The sequence below is a fragment of the Lemur catta genome, chromosome 10 (assembly GCF_020740605.2).
Source record: "Lemur catta isolate mLemCat1 chromosome 10, mLemCat1.pri, whole genome shotgun sequence".
Classification (NCBI taxonomy): domain Eukaryota; kingdom Metazoa; phylum Chordata; class Mammalia; order Primates; family Lemuridae; genus Lemur; species Lemur catta.
In genome coordinates, this window is record NC_059137.1 from 56,847,561 (window position 1) to 56,868,687 (window position 21,127).

The following is a 21,127-nucleotide window of genomic DNA, read 5'->3' on the forward strand; positions in this document are numbered from 1 at the left end:
TTTGATTGGACTGTTTGTATTGTTGATCTGTCAGAATTGTTTATATATTTTGTATATAAGTCCTATATCTGCTTAGTTACCTTCTTAATGATATCCTTTCATGATCAGGCATTGTTAATTTTGATGAAAGTTGATTGAACATTTCAGTTTAACTTTTCTTTGTTGTTAGTGCTATGTCCAGTGTAAAAGGTTTTGGTTCCTGTATAAAAAATATTTGACTACGTCAAAGTTGAGGATACTGATATTCTCCTAGCTTTTTCATTTAGGTCTATGATCTATCTCAGAATAATTTTTGGTGTGAGGTGAGGCAGGAATCAATGCTTATTTTTTAAGAAATCTGTTTATTTCATATAAGTTATGTAATTTATTGGCATAAAGTTGCTCATGATATATCTGTAGGGTTTGTTGTGGTAACTACTCTTTCATTCTTGATAGTGGCAGATTGTATTCTTGTTTCTTTCCTTTTTATTAAATATTTCCTTTTTCTTGATTAGAATAACTTGGAGTTTGCCAATTTTCTTGGTCTTTTCAACAAAACAGCTTTTGGCTTTGTTAATTTTCCTTAATCTTTTGCCTCTTTTCTATTTTTTTGACCTCTCTTATCCTTATTTCCTTACTTTGCCTTACCCTAGGTTTACTTTACTTCTATTATTCCAGCTTCTTTCTCCAGAGTCTTGGGGCATTTATGTTAGCTACTTCTTCTGCCCCACCCAACCTTGGCTAACCACTCAGTAAAAGTGCAAAATGTATCATAGTTATTACCTCACCATTCCTGCCCTGATGCTGCTTCCCAGCTAGGCCACTGATTCACATCTGAAAAATTCCCCATGTGCTTCAAGGGGAATTTCCTTAGCTCTTCTATCCTGCCTAGTCATCACATACCACTTCCATGCACTCAGTGAATGCTCTTGGGGAACAAATGTGTAGCTGGATTCAGACTTGTGCTGTAGCTAAGCTTCCTTGTGATTCCAATCTATCACACACGCCATATGTGCAAGTAAATGTTTGTTAAAAGTTTAACTGGTCTATCAATTGTCTAGTGCTGTGTGACAAACTTTCCCCAAATAGTAGCTTAAACATTAACATTCATTAGATTCTGATTGTGGAGGCAGGTGTACTCCACATGGTATTTGTTGAGGTCATTGGCGTTGCTCAAGTCAGCTAGTAGCTGGGCTGAGCTAGAAGTTCCAAGATGGCCTCTCTCCTATTTCCAGGGCTGCCTTATTCTTCTCTGTGTGACTTCTCTATTTACGTGGTGTTTCATCTTCCAGAGCTTCTCCATATGACCTCTTAATCTAGCAGTATAACCTCAATTTCCTTATGTCATGGCAGCTGGGCTCCAATAGGGAATGTTCCGAAAGGATAAGCCCTAATGTGCAAGTGCTTTTTGAGGCTCTGCTTGTATAACCCTTTCAACTTTGCCTTTATGAAAGCAAGTCACATTCTAGCCTAAGAGAGTTGATTCACTGTGGGCCTCCAATACTATTAATAATTTTTTCCTTATTCCTTAGAGGTCTATGGGAGATTTCTCTTCCTCCTGCAACTCAGCAAGGGATGAAAACAAATGTAGTTATATTCTCTCCTAAGAAGGGATATTTACTTTCTTATTTGGTCCTTTTCAGTTTGTTTGTATCTTCAGCAGTCTGATACATTAAAAAGCAAAAAGGAAACCTATGATTTTGTAGATTATCTATTGTTCTTACTGTTAGAATAGGAGGAAAAATACACTACAATTTTTTGCATCCAAACCTTAAATGGAACCAATGCTCACTACTTATATTTCATACTTTCTTCTCATCTATACTTGATACGTCAAGACTGCATAACTGTCTCCCTTACACTAAGTAGATTTTCTTACCTACTGATAATACAGAGAAAACAGAAGCCAAGAGAGATGGTTTTACCCCAATTTTCTGTCAGCAGACCTGTAAATGCAGCTAATATAATCTAATATAATAAAATAAGCTAATATAGTTTATTTTCTTACCAATAAGACTTTTTTTACACCATATCTGGAACTCTCTCAAATCCCACTTTATATAACTTATTGCTACTTTTTTTCTCAGTGTTAGTCTACATGTCTCTTCTGAATGGCCTCTGGTTATTTAAACCTGCACTAGGTAGCATTCCCTGGTGCTCCTATTTCACTTAGTTCTTTCAGCATCTTGGACATTCGATGTTGCACTTGCCTACTATCTTGTCTGTAACCCCCCCTGTGTCTCAGTATACACACACATACTAGACCATGATCTCCATGAGGTAGAAATAATGCCTCTCTACCTCATAGTTCTATCCCTAGCACCAAGCACAGTGCCCAACATGCAGTGTTTACACAAAAAAAGTGTGTTAAATGAATGGATCTGTGAATAAAACATATCTCAACTGATCATGTTACAACAGCATGTTGGCAAAACCCAGAATGGGATTTACTAGCCAAGTGGTAGAATAGTAAGGTGCCAAAGTTATAAAAAGCAAAGCTATATATGCAGTCGTAGAAAAGAAGGAATTTATTAACTTAGTGTGTTTGTGTGTATAATAACTATAAAAGAAGGATTCTTGAGGAAGAGTTAAAAAGTAAGTTTTCTTAGGAAGAATTTCATCCCCAAAGGGGATAAAATTATTCAAATGCCTTGATAAAATTATTCAAATGTGGGGTAATTCTGTTTCTTCTTGAGGAATATTACTAATGAAGATGTATATGAGAATGACATGACATTTACAAGAAGGCTGAAAATCTTTGGTTTAAAAAAACCTATTCTTAAATGTTGATTGGTTTTATATATTCACCTATATGTGCTTAGAGTTTAGCAAACTGGAAATGCTTTTCCCATCCACTGAACCAAAGCAGCAATTTACTAAGTAGCATTGTAACACCCCAAAAGAGTTTAATGCAGTTTCCAGAAATGGAGAATACTCCCAGTTAATGGCAGTGAGCACCTTGGGAGAACTGATTTTACAAGTACACTTTTATCCAGCACTTTAAAAATTCCATGCATTACTAACACAGATAGCTGATTTAACCCTTTTAGCTAAAGACTGTGCATTTCTAAAAGCCAAAAATAGTTACTGTAAATGAATTATTAATGAATAAACAGAACTCCAAGAAGAATTATTTTACCAGAATATTTAAGAGTTGGAAAGACCCCAAAGATCAGCTCATGACTTATGAGAAATATAAGGCCTAAGTAAGTTGAGTCTTGCTTGACAAAAATTTTTGCAGCAGAATGCTCCCATGTGTCAAGATGTCTGTCGTCTTGTCCACTAATGCCTACTGCCTTCCACTCACTATGCTTTCCTTCTGATTCAAACATTCTAAGCTTATTCCCATGGAAGGGCTTTCCTACATGCTGGTGATTCTGCAGCACATATTCTGCCCCCATATCTTATTGTAACTCCTTCTTACTACTCAGATCTCAAGAAATATGTCACCTTTGAACACCCTGTCTTAAGTAATTACTTCTTTCCCTACCCCCATTATTTTATTACATCACCCTGTATTGTTTTCTTCATAGTACTTACCTGCAATTATCTTGTGCATAAGTTTATTTTATTTTCATCTCTCATACTTGAACATAAGCTCCATAACAGTAACATGGCTGCTTGCTTTCTTCTCTGTCATCACAGCCTATAATAGTAACAGGCACTAGGAAGTACTCAGTAAATAATTTGCTGAGTGATTGAAGTATATAACCATATGATATCTCTAATGCCAGTTTTATTACAATATTTTAATAGACAAAAAAACCAGAGTATTAATTTAAATGTATATTCAATTCTAGTTGGCTCTTTTTAAAAAAAAAAAAAAAGCCTTTTTATAATCTTTTTTTAGAGCACGTGTTGGAAAATGAAAATAATTCTGTAACTATTCTTTGATATACATGTATCAGTATCAATTTAAAAATGCATCAATATTTTTATTCCTGTCTGTCTGCATTAATTCATACATCACTATGCATTCTGCTTCTTGGCGTCTGCTGATTCCAGATTCTCCAGTTTGCAGCATAGCATCATTGAGTTGGGTGCCATATGGCTGCCCTCCTTTGGTCCAAGTTTTGATCAATCAAAGAATGGCAGACTGATTCATGCCATTTTAAAGAAGACACATTTGATGTAGAGCCAGCCCACTAAAATATTTTCTTCAAGAAGAATGTGTTCTAAGCATCAAGAGGGGAATATAAGCTATATTTATACACACACATACACACACACTCTCTCTCTCTCTCTCTCTCTCTTTGAACTTAATGGTTGTCTCAGAGACAAATTGCCAGAAACTTGTTTTATCCCTAAAGGGAAATACTCCTTCCAAAATTTTAAGTGGTGCTGTGCTCATGTGTGTGACTAAAATTATTCTTTATAAACAGTAGTGAGGGCTTTTATCCCCTGAAGTAGGGTAGTCTATTCTTTTACTGCTAGCAATCTAAAAAAACACAGTGTTGCTTGCAGTTTAGTGATTTGAAACACCGCCAGAAAAAATACGAGGAAATGCTTTAAAAGTTGCTTTGATTATGATCTAATGGTATAGAAAATATACCAGGAAGTCTGGCCCACGTTCTTTCTCTGACTGCAGTCCAAATTCTGTTAACTTAGTTACTGATAGCTCGTCTCACTCCCAAAAGTATAACAACATAGAATACACAAGATAAAGACATAAAGGTACAGAGAAAAAATCAGAAATGATTAAAGTCAATCTAAGGGTAAATGTAAATATGAAAAACAACATTCCAGAAGGTCATAAAATGGTTAATAAACTTGCCCCTGAGATTATTAGTGGCTGAAGCAAAATGGGTAAAAGTTTAGTTATATGATTTACAGTATCCATGAGATGCATAGTTTTTAAATGTCAGTTATTTAAGAAAAGCAAAGTTATATTTAGCACTGAGGTTTGAGAGAAACATCTATCTGTCTTAGAGCTTTATGAAGATGACATCAGGTCTATTCTGAACAATACCCTTAACCATATCTCTACAGTCAACTCAATGAGAATTCTTTGGAATTATGCCTGGGATCAACAACAAGCACCTTGGTTTGCAGAGGTGTCCTGAATTGGTTTTAGTAATAAAAGAAGACTATGGGCTAAGTGTGTTTCAGGAACTCCATTATAAAAAGTGCAATGTTGACAGTGCCATTAAATTTAACAACAGCAACAAAAAATGTTTGATGATGTCAGTGTCTTGATGTTACCCGTATTTCTCCACTTTATATTATAGCAATATTGTAGCTAATATACAAGACTAACTGGACATAGATGTGCATTCTTATTCCAGCTCTACCACTTACTAGGGATATGGCCATACAGAAGTTAATTTCTTGACTCAAGGTTTTTTTCCTTTAAAAACAAAAAATGAAAATAATCCCATCCATATCATACACCTTAGTAAGAGTTACATGAAATATCACAAGAACCCCCACTCCCATTCTAACAGTACCTGGCACATACCAGATCCTCAGTAATTGATACATCATGTTCATTTTTACTGCGTTACACACAGTATCAGAATAACATTTGTTGAAGAACAGTGGTATTGAGAGGAAGGACCCTTTCAGCAACAGGAGTCATTAGGTAAAACATTCATTGAACCACAGATACTGCAATTAGTAGATGAAATGGGCTGATACCTACTTAGCTGTTACTGGGCCATATCTGCTCTATACGATATTATCCTTTCCACTTGATTCCATAACTGCCTCTAAAAAGAAAAGGATCTCCCAAACTTTTCTCTTTCTACAAGAAAGTTTTAATTGAAAACAAGAGTGCTGGGCTGAATACAGGTTCAGCAGATTCCCCGTTAAATTAGAAGGGGCTTTTCGTTTAAGTTCTAGTGTTGATATGTCACTGTGCTCTGTCACTTTGAAAAGCAATAGTGCTTTGTTATCAGCACTGAGCCCTGGCAGGCTTCTGATGTAGACTTAGACTAAAATAGAATGCCAAAATGATGAAGCCGCTGCTTACCTTCAAAAACCTTCAGGCTGTGGTCCTGGGCAAAGGTGCTGACATATTGCTCTGTCCAGCCCAGTGGGTTTGATAATCTTCTACCAATCATTTTCACATTTCACATCATAATTTGAAATCTTAAAAGGGTTGATTGGTTTTTGACAGAAACATGAATATTACTGATTCCATTTCATTCATGCCCTCCAACACACTATTTCTTAGGCAAATAATTAATTCTGGTCTTTTAACATGCAAATTATATTTAGGATGTCTTTAAAGAAAGAATATTGTAACTTGAAGAGTCATAGTAGAGCCTAACCTGCCAGTAAACATATTGAGTAAACATTGTTTTTGTGCCAGTCTTTTGCCAGACACTAAGATAGGTGCTCAGAATGGAAAGACATAAAAGAGCTCCTGTCCTCAAGCAGAGGTACACATAGAAATAGGTAACTATAAAATAATGCAGCAAGTGAAATATGCATAGAGTATTACTGAAGCACAAAAAGCAATTATCTTGATATCTCTTAGGAAGAAAGTAACAGAAATAGTGCATATCTAACCAGTATCCTTGTTCCTAATTACCAGCTCAGCAAATTCTATGTATGGCTGAATATTTATATTGATATGACATTACCTTTCTTGGCTAGGAACAAGATTTCTCCTAGGAACAGTTGAACAAGCATATTCAAATGAAGAATTTTTAGAGGAAAAGTGAAAATGTATTTGAGGACTTGTCATTACTATTTCTCCTCACCTCTAACCCCCTTCCCTGCACACATACAAAATTTAACTCTTTATACACTGATGTATTCCAATCTTTTTGTCCTTTACTGCATAGAAAGGAAATCCCTTTTGAAAATGCTTTCCTCTAGCACTTTTTTTCTGTTCAGCATGTTTCTCCACATTGAACCTCTAGTAGATATAATAAGCATATAACTAAAGAGAGTTTGAAACAGTATACATTGTGAGAGGAAAAAAATATTTTCACCAGATATGCTGCTTTTTAAAAATAGATCTGTGTTTAATATACTTGTATATTGTTTTCAAAGTTCTCTCCCCTCTGGGCGTAGTATTTTAGCAACACAGCAGTGCCACTCTGAGCTTTCATCACTGGGTATTTATTTTTTTCATACTAATTTCAAACCACAAAGTAATATTCAAATTGAAAACAGTAATAGGTTCACAGCCTTTCAATTGACATCACGTGTCATACTATCTTTTCAGAGCATTTTATCAAGGGTAACACTTTTGGATAGTTTAAAATCTGATTTTCCCTAATCCGTAGCCTCTGAAATATTCAACTCCTACCTAAAAGCAAATAAAGGTAGAATCTTTTACATTTTCAATAAAAGTTTTCAAAAACGAAACAGCATATGTTTGAGTCCCATGTCTCTGTGAGCAAGTCCCCAGAGTAAATCATTCCTGGACTGGGCAGACGTCCACGGGGCAGTGTGCATCACAGTCCTGAGGGCTGCATATGTATAAACTGGCTAGTCAAAGGAAAGGAAAGGCAAACCCATTTTTCCATATTTATAAATGCTGCCACATGTATTTTGCATCTAGTTTGACCACTTGTCTTCTTTTACTCTTTTAAGTTCATAAGGGTGGGAATTTGTTCATCATATGCATAGTTGTATCTCAGTACCTAGACCAACAGTGAGCATTCAGCAAATATTTACTGAATACATAAATGCCTGTCTTTAGAGGCTGTGAGTAAAGAAGGGAACTGGAGTTGTAGCCAGACTTTAGAGACAACAGCATCATATATACTGAGGGCAAAGGTAAAAATGATAAGGAGGACATAGATGACTAAAAGTGCTCCTGCGTCCCTAAGCAGAAAGATTGCAGGGAGGTTTACACACACTTTCCCTATTTATGAACTGACATTAGGCTGGTAATGGATATCACATTTTCCCCCTTAAGCAGTGAACTTTAAAAAGTATTGCTCCTGGACAAAACTTAGGTAATAAATGAAGTGTAATGTCTTACAATGTTACTGAGAACCTGAATTTAAAATGGAGCACTTCCTCCTAACTGGTAAATAATAGTCACAAATTTATATTGTTTAATAACCATCTTATTAAACTGTTATCCCCTTTGTCAATAAATATTACAACCCAATTTCTCTTACCCTCCTATTTATTTCCCAGTTGTGGTTTTAGGCACTTGGTGTTAAGGGAGTGAGTGACTTTACCTCTCTAAACAAAGCCAAGTGAGAAATGGCTGTGATGCTGCCATGGGGGTAATTGGGGATGAATAATTTTGGTGAATAAAGAACATGTGACTACTGTGTCCTCATTCTTTCAGCATTTTATAAATAATACTCTTAAAATGTCAAGCAGATCATAAGAATATCTATAACATTTCTAGTCATATTTTATGGAGAAGCAGTAACAAGTTGTAGCTGTCAGAATGATCCTCCTTACTAGGCAAAACAATGAACACAGCAATAAGATGTATGAGGAGTTCAGCAATTTCTAAGAGAACTGCCTTTTGCTTCTATTTTTAAATATTCTGCTGCCTTAAACTATGGTTTTTTAGCCATTTCATGTGCGTGTGTCTCATCTGTGTTTTCTCTATAGCTACGTTGTGGGTTTATTTAGCAATTTTATCACAATTTTGAAAAAAATGAACTTTGATGTATTTCATATGAGAATTAGTATGAGTCAAGTTCCTTCTTAAGTAAAGATATAATCAAAAATATGAGAGACAATTACAGACAAGTGCATTTCTTTTTCAAGAAACATTAAGAAAAAATATTCTGGATCTGTTTGCCTTCTTCCATCTCTTTTATCCTCCTTCCTCACCAAAAAATGCACACATGTACAATTATTAAGATAAATGCCATCATCATTTACTCAGAGCTCACGTATGGTCTTCATGAATTTGTATGGTTAGTGACTGAGAGAATATCATAATTAATATTAAGGTAGATTTATAAGTACAAAAGTAAAAGAAAATTAAATTATATATGACAAATTATATGGAATTAAGTGAAATATATATTTTTGTAAAATCTAAAGGTCATGTCACTTATTATTTTTGTCTGAGGGGAATAATGCATTTGGAAAATAGACAATATTAATTAGAGGGAAAAACTAAAGCAAACTGAAAAAACAAGACAGAACAACATAAAATGACATCAAAATAAAACAGGAAAAACCATAGTGCGATATGGTTATTTCTTTGATCATTCTGAGAAAAAGCTAATATCAATGTGGTATCAATGAATGCATGATCCACTAGCATCTTGTTTGAAGATGAAAAAAAGAGTTTAGCTAGAGGACCTACCTTACAGTCATCACTGGGAACCATTAAGATCCTAAAAATAGTGTTTTAATTCTGTCATTCACAGTCATTTACGTATTGCTAGTAGGTTCGAAATCTATGGACTATTTGGGATAAAGAGATGAAGATGGCATATGTGCTCCTTAAGGAGCCTTCATTCTTTCAAGAAATAGAAAAATATAAATGAGTAATAGCAGTGCTATTTATTTATTTACAAAATGCATATAGATACTACCTATTTATTATATACACATGGCAATGTTTATATTCATAAACTAAGCTGGGGATGCTGACCACCTCTCTGAAGTTCTTCAGCATTATTTTTACCCAGTTCTTTGATATTGGATGGTTATTATACAACTGAAGGGAAGAATGTGGTAAAAACAAAATATTTAAATAAATCACACAATAGCCATTTCAGGAAATGTTTCACTAGTTCATAAGCAGCCAGTCCTCTTATGTTGTGTTATTTTGCAGCTAATTAGACAGTAAAAAGTACTTTTTTCAATGATTGCACCAAGAGTGCTAATGTGTACTACTGGGATGCAAGACTGGAATGCAAGATTGAAGTGGAAGGCTTACTTGAAATAAATCACTAATCATCCATCTGTTATGGGTTTCAAACTCTACCAGCCTGCAAAATTACCTGAACCACATAATCTACTGTAATATTCTCTCCTAGGTTCATGGAGAACACCAGCTCAGACCCAAAGTTGCAATGAGGTGGAAAGCCTTTTCATGTAGCTTTCTTGAATTCTCAAGGAAATTTGGTTTGTCAGTCTCAGATGAATCTTTTGGCCACTGCTACAGCTGTGTTTCTAGCTGGGTGGGGACCTAAGCAAAGCATGATTCCTTGTTGAAAACCAGCATGCAGAAAGGCCAGTTCCAAATTTCAGAGGGAACTGGGCAGGACACCAGTTAAGATCTAGGTTCAGTAAGAACAAGTTGTTAGTGTTTAATTCTAGGCTCTGAAGCAATCCAACTTTCACTTGTCTTAGGTCTTGGTATCTTGGAAATTTGGCAACTGAATGGGCTCAGTGTATAGTTTACACCCACATATAAATCTCTTCAGATTTTATTTATAACTCAGACCTTTTAAGTCCAAAACATGCAAGAGTTCTTTCCCCATCCCCACAGTGAATCATACTCATTTTGTGCTTTTTCCTAGCTCTCCTGTATATATTCTATACTCATTTAGATTTTAAATTCTTTAAGGGAAAGAACCGCATCTAAGACTTTGCCTTATTCATGCCTGTATCCCTAGTGCTAATACAGGATCTGGCGTACAGTGATTGAGTATTAACACCAAGAGTTAATCTATACTGTGAAATTATTTTTATATTAATGTAAGTTTTTCCCAGACATATATATATTATGTATACATGTGTGTGTGTGTATATATATATCAGTCATATATTTGTATTAAGGTATTAATATCTACAAGTATCAATGCACATACAGTCTTATATAAACTTCAGTAGCCATAATATCAACACAACAAAGAATACATCTTATTTAAAAGATTTGTGCTCAGTAAGTTAAACACACAATTCCATATTACTCAGCAATTCTGCTCCTAGGTATCTACTCAAAAGAACTGAAAACAGGTGTATAAAACAAAAACTTGTACACAGATTGCAGCACAATTCACAATAGCCAAGAGGTAGAAACAACCCAAATTTACATCCACTAATGAATGGATAAACAAAATGTGGCATCATTGTATTAATGCAAGAGTTATTATTCAACCATAAAAAGAATGAAATATTGGTATGTGCTACAACATAAATGAACCTTGAAAATTAGTAAATGAAGAAGCTGGACATAAAAGACCACATATTATGCAATTCTATTTATATAAAATATCCAGAATAGAAAAATCCATAAAGATAGAAAGCATAATAGTGGTTTCCAAGGAAGGGGAATTAGTGAATATTGGATTTTTATTTTGGATGATGAAAATGTTTTGAAACTAAATAGAGATGATGGTTTCACAACATTATAAGTATATTAAGTGCCACTAAATTGTACACTTTAAAATAGTCAAAATGCTAAATTTTGTGTTATATCTCCGTTACCACAATAAAAATATGTATGCTAGAATTGCTATTAAATAGATTTATTAAAAAAAAATCTTCAACTCATTACTTTTTCTAGGAGTATCTAATAATTATGTTTCAGATGACTTGCTTCAATAAAGTGAACTGTAAAGGAAATTCAATTTATTGAAATCTCTATATAAATGAAAATACCACAGAATCATTAATTCATAGTAAAAAATGATTCACTGTTCTTCATGGTTCACATATCCCTCGTTTCTTTACTGTAATAACTGATCTGGTGGGTGTCTTCCTCTTTGAGAAAAAGATTTTAATTAATATGGAAAATCCAAATATGCTCATTGATAGTTAATTTTTCAAAGCAAATAATTTAAAAAATTATTTTTACCTGCCATTGTGTTATAGTTTGTGATCATATTAACATGATCATTACTACTCAATTTTGTGCCATTGGAGGAAGAAGATTAAGGTAAATTAATACCATAGAAGATAGAGTCATAAACACCAAAAGAGCAGTATCAAGTAAGTGGTGTGATATAGTTAAGAGATTACGTTGAGATTATGTTGAGATTAGTGCAGGTCTAGACAAGCTGACAACAGCAAAAAATATGAAAAAGAAACCACAAAATAATCCCACTTATAATCCAAATAAAATAAAATACCTAGGAATAAACTTAAAGAAATGTAAGATATCTACAATGAAAACTATAAAACGTTGATGAAAAAATTGAAACGGACACAAAAAAATGAAAAGATATTCCATGTTCATAGATTATAAGACTCATTATTGTTAAAATGTCCATACTACCAAAAACAATCTGCAGATTCAATGTAATCCCTATTAAAATACCAATGACATTCTTCACAGAAAGAGAGAAAATAATCCTAAAATGCATATGGAACCACAAAAGACCCAGAATAGCCAAAGTCACCCAGTAAAAAGAACAGAGCCAGAGGAATCACCTTACCTGACTTCGGATTATACTATAGAACTGTGGCAACCAAAATAGCATGGTACTGGCATAAAAACAGGCACACAGACAAATAGAACAGAATAGAGATCTCAGAAATGAAACCATTCACCTACAGTGAACTTATTTAGACAAAGGTGCAAAGAGCATACATTGGGGGAATGACAGTTTCTTCAATAAATGGTGCTGGGAAAACTTTATATGCAGAAGAATGAATCTAGCCCTTTATCTCTTGCTATATAAAAAATGAAATCAAAATGGATTAAAGACTTAAATGTAAGACCTGAAATTACTAAAAGAAAACATTGAGGGAAGCACTTCAGGCCATTGATCTGGGAAAAGAATTATTGAGTAATACCTCAAAAGCACAGGCAACCAAATTAAAAATAGACAGATGGAATCATATCAAGCTAAAAAGCTCTTTGCACGGCAAACAATCAGCAAAGTGAAGAGACAACCTACAGAATGGGAGAAAATACTTCCAAAATTGAACTTTTGACATGGGTGTAGAAAAATTGACAGGATTCTGATCACTGTATAGTGAGATGGGATAGTGAGCATTTCAGGTGTCTAGAGAAGATGGAAAATCATTTAGGTATTCCATATTTCCTATATGAATGACTGTGAAAGAGCTCCATTCTGTAACTGTACCCACTCTCACACATTCTGCATGCTCTCAGTGGTAGTTTCAAAAGGCAAACCTGTTCAACCTAATAATGATAGTATTTTTATATAGTGGTCACTCTGTTCCAGGCACTGTTGTAGGTGCTTAAGGACTCATTCAATCATCACAATAATTCTGTAAGATATTTGCTACCACTGACAAAATCCTTTCAGACATTGTAAGAAAGTCAAACTGAATCATACCATGAGCTGTTAGTATCTTCCTTGTCACATTCAAACCAAATCACTTACACACAAAAGCAACAATCATTTATCCAATTACTAATAGGTACCTACTATCTGCCACACATACTCTCACTCCTCCATTCCCTCATCTATACCATTTCTGTGGGCTGAAATATGCCCCCACTACCTTTACACCTCATCCATGTTGTTGCGTAAATCAGTAGTGCAGTCCGTTTTACTGCAGAATAGAATTTGACACCAGGGATATATCACATTTCTCACTTAGTTCAAATTTTATGTCCAGATTTTGCTATTATTTATAAAGCTGCATAAACATTCAAATACAATTCTTTGTGTGAACATTTATTTTCATTTTGATTGGGTAAATACCTGGGAGGAATTCCTGGATCATATGAACAGTGCATGTTTGACATCCAAAGTGGCTATGTCATGTTGCCTTTCCAACAGCAAAGGGAGAGTTCTAGTTGCTCTTGATCTTCAACAAAACTTGGTATTATAAGTCTTATTAACTTTAGCTATTTTACTAATTGTGTAGTGCTACCTTATTGTGCAGCAGTCCCCAACCTTTTGGGCACCAGGGACCAGTTTCATGGAAGACAGTTTTTCCACTGTTGGAGAGGGGAGGTTGGTGAAGCTCCTCATACAGTGATGAAGTAGCTTCCACTCTCTGGCCTGTGGCTCGCCTCAGCCTGGTTCCTAAATTTCATGGGGTTGGGGGAGTGGGTCGGGAGGAAGATTGTTTCATGGAAGATAATTTTTCCATGGGTGAGGGGAGGTAGAAGCAGGGATGGAGGCAGATCTCAGGCGATGTTGCCTAGTTTCTAAGGGGCCATGGGCCAGTACAGGGCTGCAGCCCAGAGGTTGGGACCACAATTGTAGTTTTGGTTTGTATTTTGCTACTGACTAATGTGGAGCATCTTTTCATGCATTTATTTTCCATTCATATAACTTCATTGGCGAAAATAATACAATTTTAAAAAGTGTTTTTAATTGACTTACTTGGTTTGATATTAATGTGTTATAAGATTCTTTATATGTTCTAGATATGGCCTTTATTACATACACGTATTGCAAATGATTTTGGTCTTAAACTTATTTTGATACTAGTGTCTTTTGAAGACTAAAAATTTTTTTCTTGATGAGCCCAGTTTATTTTTTTTTTGTTGTTTTAAGCTTTTTATGTCCCATCTAAGAAATCACTGAATCCAAGTTCACACAGACTTTCAGCAAATATTTTTTTCTATAAATTTTATATTTTCAATGGGAAAAAAAATTCTACAATGACAGATTTTTTTTTTTCTATGTTACTGTAAAGATGTCTTTTCATTGCCTTCTGGTTTGACTGGTTTCTGATGAGAAGTCTCCTTTCTTTTTGTTCACCTGTATGCAGTGTTTCTTTTTTATTTCTTTTTCAATATTTTCTCGGTTTTAGATTTTTTTATTTTTAATTATTTATCACTGACCTTCTGTAGTTCTATTATGATACTTCTTGGAGTGATTTCTTTATTTTTATTCTTCTTGGGGTTCTTTTTATTTTATATGTGGGTTTATGCTTTTCATAACCTGGAAAAATTCTGGCTATATTTTTTCATATATTTTATTTTTTTTCCCATGCCCTCTCTTCTCTAGCAGCATAAGCACATAACTTGATGTTCTGTCAATTTTTTTCAGTCTTTTTTTTTTTTTAATTTTTCTCAGGTCCTGAGAAACCTTTATACTGAGTAATTTAGCTTTCAAACTAAGAAAATAGCCTTCTAAGGATTCTGACTGATGTCTAGGTCTTATATCACGAGGTCTTTCCACTGTGACAGGTAGAAACATGAATTATTCCCAGCCCTGAGAGCGCTCCAGGAATTTTTCTACTCACTTCTTTCCTGTGCATCTTTGCCTGGCCTCTGGTAGTTTTCTGTTATGAATGCACAGAACAGTACCCAGCGACAGACTTGGTGGAGTCCCTTGCAGAATTGTGTATCTTTGCAGCTTACTCCTCTCTCTTATTCTGCCCCACAGAATCTAGTTTCTTCAACCCCTCTAAAATGTTGTCTTTATTTCCTCAAGTTAATAAAATGGCTGGCTTCTGTTTAGGGTAATTCTCCCTTTTCTGGTCTAGAAACTTCCTCTCTGCAGTTAGTTGGTATAATTGACTAGCTTATCTTTTTTGTTTCACTTATTTCAGGGATTATGGTTCTGTGCTTACCTGTTGTCTAATATTGGAAATAATGTTATTTCATATGTTTTCATATAAATTTTGTCTGAAATTCAGTTGCATAAAGCAGGAAAGCCTTTGTTGTTCCATCCTAGCCAGAAGTCCTAGTCTGATTTAACATGCTGGGTTTAAGAGGTTGATAGAATATACATCAAGAAGTCAAAAAAGACAAACATGGTACTCAGAAAGGAGATAATTATATAAAAATTCCAATTATTCCTATAACTATAATAATTGAAGATAGAGAAATAAACTCTTGCATGGGAAAGAGTACATATTAAAAAAAGGAAAAAGACTAAAAACATTCTTGGGGAGTTACCACACAGAAGAAAGATTTTTAAGAACTAGATAACCATGTAGGATAAAAACCAAAACAATTTTAAGAAACTTGGAGTCATTCAATAATTGGTTGATATGTAATGGAAGATTTTTTCCCCTAAAAATTCCAGCAAGTTTTGTATTTAAATTTCTTAAAAAGGATATTATTCTCCAATGAAGTGACAGTTGGTGTCAAACATTTGTTTCTACTGACAAGATAGTGACATGGTGCCACCACAAGTGCCCACGATTCAAATGTTGTCTAGACAGGAGGGAGCATTTAAAACTTACTATTCCTTATTATCATTAAGTTCTATACAAGAAAATACACCTCGCACACTATGCACAGTAATCTGGCATACGTTTCACACAAATGGGAAATATAGGTGATAATTCCAAAACATATGGTAAGTAGAATCAGTTGATTAAAGTAGATAAGAAATTGTTCTAGAGATTAATCTATGCTCCTTTCATAAGAGTAAACTTGAAATTTTGAGTACCAATTTCATTCTTTCAATACACACATGCACAGACTTACATGAAATGATTAAATTATTATATTAAATCTGCTATCAAGCCATAAAGAATTTTGACAGGCTAATTTGTTAAATATTATATTTTACTTAGCAAGGTAAAAATATTAAGCAGATGTAAAACTGAAAACTTTTGATCCAGTACATCCTAAAATACATCCTTGACTTCAACTTTGACAGTTCCCCAGAAGATGAAGGAATTCTATTTTAAAATAAAAGTGAACATCAAAGTATATCAAAACTACAAGTATATGGAGCATTGTAAAATTGCCAAACCTCAAATGATCAGAAATTATACAGAACTGATCATGTTAATTATTCTGAGAATATTGATTAATTATTTAAACTCATTTGGAAATTCCACAAAGATTTTGAAATGCTCTAAATAATTAATTACATTTTTTTAGAAGGAGAGTTCAAGTAAAAGTACATCTCAAGGATGTAAGGATGACACCATCAGATCTTTACTAATTTATTGTGGTATTAAAGTCATGTCCAATTATAGGTCAACCATGATTACACATTTCTGAGAACTATCCATCATTCCTCAAGGTTAGATTGACTAAGTAGTAAAGCATCTGCAGAGTCTGTATTTTTAAATATTTTTTTCCAAACTTACAGTAATTTATGAAGCAAATATAAACATTTATTTTTAAATTATATAATACCATGTTATAACCCCTTTTGAAAGCACTTTGGCATTAATCCATGTAACATGTAAGTTAGGCAAACTCTATGACCTAGCCTTGATAAATACCCCAGGGTAATTTATGTTCATGTACACCCAAATACATACACAAAAACATTCATAAAAGTAACATCAATAGTTTGAAATTAGGAAAAAGAGCCCAAATGCTCATCACCAGTAGAATCCACATGTTAATTGTGGTTTTGACATAACAGTATTAGAGAAAAATTAAAATAATTTAACTATAACACACTCAAGAGTATAACTGTAGCTTACAAATATAAGTTGAGCTAAAGAAGCAAGACATAAAAATAATGTGATTTATTTTTTTACGTTTCAAAAATAAGCAAATCTAAACTTCATTCTTTGAGATGCAATCCTACCTAAGTGGTTAAAAAAGAGCGCAAAGGAATTATAACTATATAAGTTAGGATTCTCAGAGTGAAGAGAGGCAAGGTTGGAAAGGGACATATGAGGGGTTCTAGAGAGAAGCAATGTGGTGGTGCTTACATGGACAAATACTTTTAATTATTTTTAGAACAGTAAAGTTGGATTTGATCTATTTGTCTCTATGTTTTTTACAATAACAAAAAGTTTACAAAAGACAGAATTTCAGAAATATATGACCTACTAATATTAGGTATGTAACAGGTTTCCAAGCTCTTTTATGCAAATCTCTAGCTATTTGACTTTCTCTGCCTTGTTTTTATAATTTGCTATGCAAATATTAAGCATTTCTCTTTATATTTCTGAACAGAATAACCTATGATTTAATCTCCTTTTTCTGAAAAAAATTTATTTCACAAATGCAGCTTTGTCAATTCTCCTATGTTTCTTTCATATCTTACTATGAATAATTTATTCCTCCCAAATTTACAGGAGAAAACATGAATTTTTATTTGAGACATCATCACTGTAACTCATAGGAATTGCATTTTTGTTATTTACTTGTAATTTATTAAGTTTTACCTTATGAAAAGGGGAAACAGACCACATTATTCTGCTGCTGCTAATATACATAGGCACTAGTCATCTTTGATTGAAATATAATGGTCCAGGATGGGATTATTGTATGATTTATGATTAAAGGCAGGAATATGGGCTGCAGAGGATCGAGGTATGAATACATGGTGAGTGCCAGGCGCACTGTCTGGAGAGTGGGAGCGGACGCGCTTGGGACTCTGACTCGGGGGGATGGGCGGGACAGGGACAATGTATATGACCTGAACTTATGTACCCCCATGATGAGCTGAAAAAAAAAAAAAAAGAAAAAGAAAAAGAGCAGAAAATCCAAGACTATGAAATAATTGAAAATAAGTGTGAGAGAGAGGACCACATACCCAGATTGTCCAAAGGACAATGATGTGACATCTGTGCGTGATACTCAATTTCTATTAGAATGCCTATCCACCAAGAATTAATCCAGAAAATATTAAATGATTGAGAGGATTGAAGTTTTGTTAGCAGCCAGCGATATGGTCAATATAAAACCTAAAACAATAAAAATTGTAACAAAATATTAAAGATAATATAGTGAAGACCAATGAAGACAAAAATGATTGTACATTAAGAATAGAACAGTAGTTGTCCTTACATGCCTGAGACCAATTTGGTATTTGGTTTGTAAGAATCTCAAGGGATAATATGGAATAATCAAATAGTTTCTCGCAAAGGGAAAGTAAGCTTTCTAGTTGAGCTCAGATAGTTTCTAAGAAATGTTGCATACCCTATGGGAGTTTTGTGCAATTTAAATGATGTAGCACATAAAAATCTCTTAAAATCAAGACTTCAAAATTATAAAGGAGAATAAATACTAGTGTAATTAATAAACTTTGAAGTTTATTAAAATTGATTAACTTATTTGTATGGTTATTAATACATTTTTGAATGCTAATTAGATTTGTTCCATCTGAATCCATACTAGAAAGAAATGCACTGGTTAGGAATTCCAATGCTTAAAATAGTTTTTTTGTCTAGGAAGTAGGGTTAACAGGACCATCAGTGAAAATAGAGACTAGAAGATGAGCATGTTGGAAAGATGAAAGGAAATTGATATTAGTTTGGAATATATTGCATTTGAGAGACCTGTGAGAGATTCAGTTAGAGATTTCTAATAGAAATATATTCAAAAGGGAGGTATGGATTTGAAAAATTGAGTAATAAGTATTAGGCAGTAGTTTAAGAATTAAGGAGGATATTTAAATAAATGAAATAGAATTTGAGAAGTAAATGGTGAAGGGTAGAGCCTAGGCATATTTGTTAGACTGTTTTGATTTTTGAGACTAAAGCAAAACAAAGAGCAAGCGAGAAAGGGAGAGAGATGGAGAGAGAGGAAGAGAGGAGGGAGGGAAAGTAACTGTTGGTAAGTGGAACCCCTAGTGCAGCTTTTAGGCACAACTGGATCCAAGGGCTACTTTATTAGCCTCAAGAAACTGATTGTCTTCATCTCTCCATGGGTAAGTGAGACTTTTCCCTTTGCTGGCTGCTTTAAAGCTAGCTCTTTCCTCCTGGTAACAAACAGCAGATCTTTCCAGGCTTAGAAACCCACAGTTGATAAAAATAACCTAATCCCTTTTAATTTTTCCTGCCGTGGGTCATCTGTCCATCCCTGAATGATTGATTGCCATAGCTAAGGGCTTTCAGCACTCTGGTGGTCCCATCTCGGGTCACCTGCCCTCTCCTCAAGGCAGCTCATCTGAAGCACATCCATGCCCAGAGAGTTGGGGTGGAATTGTGACAAAGGAAAGGGCACAGAGGAATGGGCAGGGGAAAATGACAAATGCCAATCTCTTGTGAGAAAAACCAAGATTTGAGGGATGAGCTGAGAAGTAAAATATTAATATAGAGGAAGACAGAGTAGGAGTCAGAGAGATGTGAAGCAGGAGAACAGGTGGTCCCGGGAGTTGAAGAAAAGTTTAAGGAAGGAGCTGTCAGGACTGTCCAGTGCTTCAAGTAAATTGGTCTAACTGAAAACAGCTTTGGAGTTTGCTTTGGGAAAGGTAAGTGCCTTAACAAGGGCAGTTTCCATGAAGGTAAAAGCCAGACTTCTGTGAGGACAGGGAAGGCATCTTGAGAATTACAGATAAAGAAAGAGCTAGAACAGGACTTAGATAAATATGTTGTGGCAAGGAAATATTAAACCCACCATAATCTAATATTTATTTGTTACTAAAATGCCCTTAGGAAATTGCATTCAATTTATGAAATTGATCTTTGTAATTAAATTAAACTAAATATCTCCTCTCCAATATGCAGGAGACATAAATATTTAGCAAATGTGATTTTTCACATGTGTATAGTAACTGCTTTCTTTCAATAACATGTAGGAGGATATCAGCCAGGGGATAGTAAAGAAAAATTACCCATAATTAAATATAATCTTTGCCTGAAGTAACAATTATTCACATATTTATTATTCCATGACAATATATTATTCTTTGAGAAAAAAGAGTAATGGTTTTTAAAACCCAAAATTCATTATTTTTCTTGATTTTGGCCTAATTTTTGGTTGAGAAAAGGGGGATGTGAAGGGTCTATGTTTAACAACATGAATAAATTGTGGTTAACTTAGGTGGCTTTCTTAAAATCGTGAATATTAGTGTTGATTTCTGCTATGTACATGCCCTCCTCCATAGATAGAAAGTTGTGCCCTTAAGTTTTTCCACCTTGCCTATCAAATATTCTTTTGCAAAGTAGCTAAATTCAGGTTACAAATGTCAGGGAACTTGCTTATTAGACAGGGGGAGGAGACACAGCTGGAGGAATCTCCCTCTTCCCAATTATTTTTCTGCTGCTCACTCTAGTTGCTTCCAACATCGAAAGAGCTTCAAGTTTCAGAATTCAAACCACCATCTGATTACCTTTTAAAAAATTTACTATGCAGTAAAAAGTAAAAGCCTTCTTACTTTTTTTTTTTTTTTTTAAAGAAGAAAGCAGGAAATTACACCAACAGAGAACATGGGTTTCCTTTGGCTTTTCTGTCTTATTGCTCAGGTACTGGGATGGAATCCGGAGTCTTTTGTTTTCTGAGATCTACTCTGCAGAGTCTATTATTATTTGATAGTAAAATTTAAAGCTTTGGGGGGGTTGCCTGGCAACATTTCAGCAGTGTCCTTTCAAGTATTTACGGTAGCTGAGCTTATCTGTTTTCCTTCTATTTGGTTAAATTGCTTATGTTTTCATCATGTCCAGAAATTTCTCTCTAGAAATGTTTGAGGCTTTCCCCCAAACACACACACCCTTGCAGTTATTATGGGTTTGG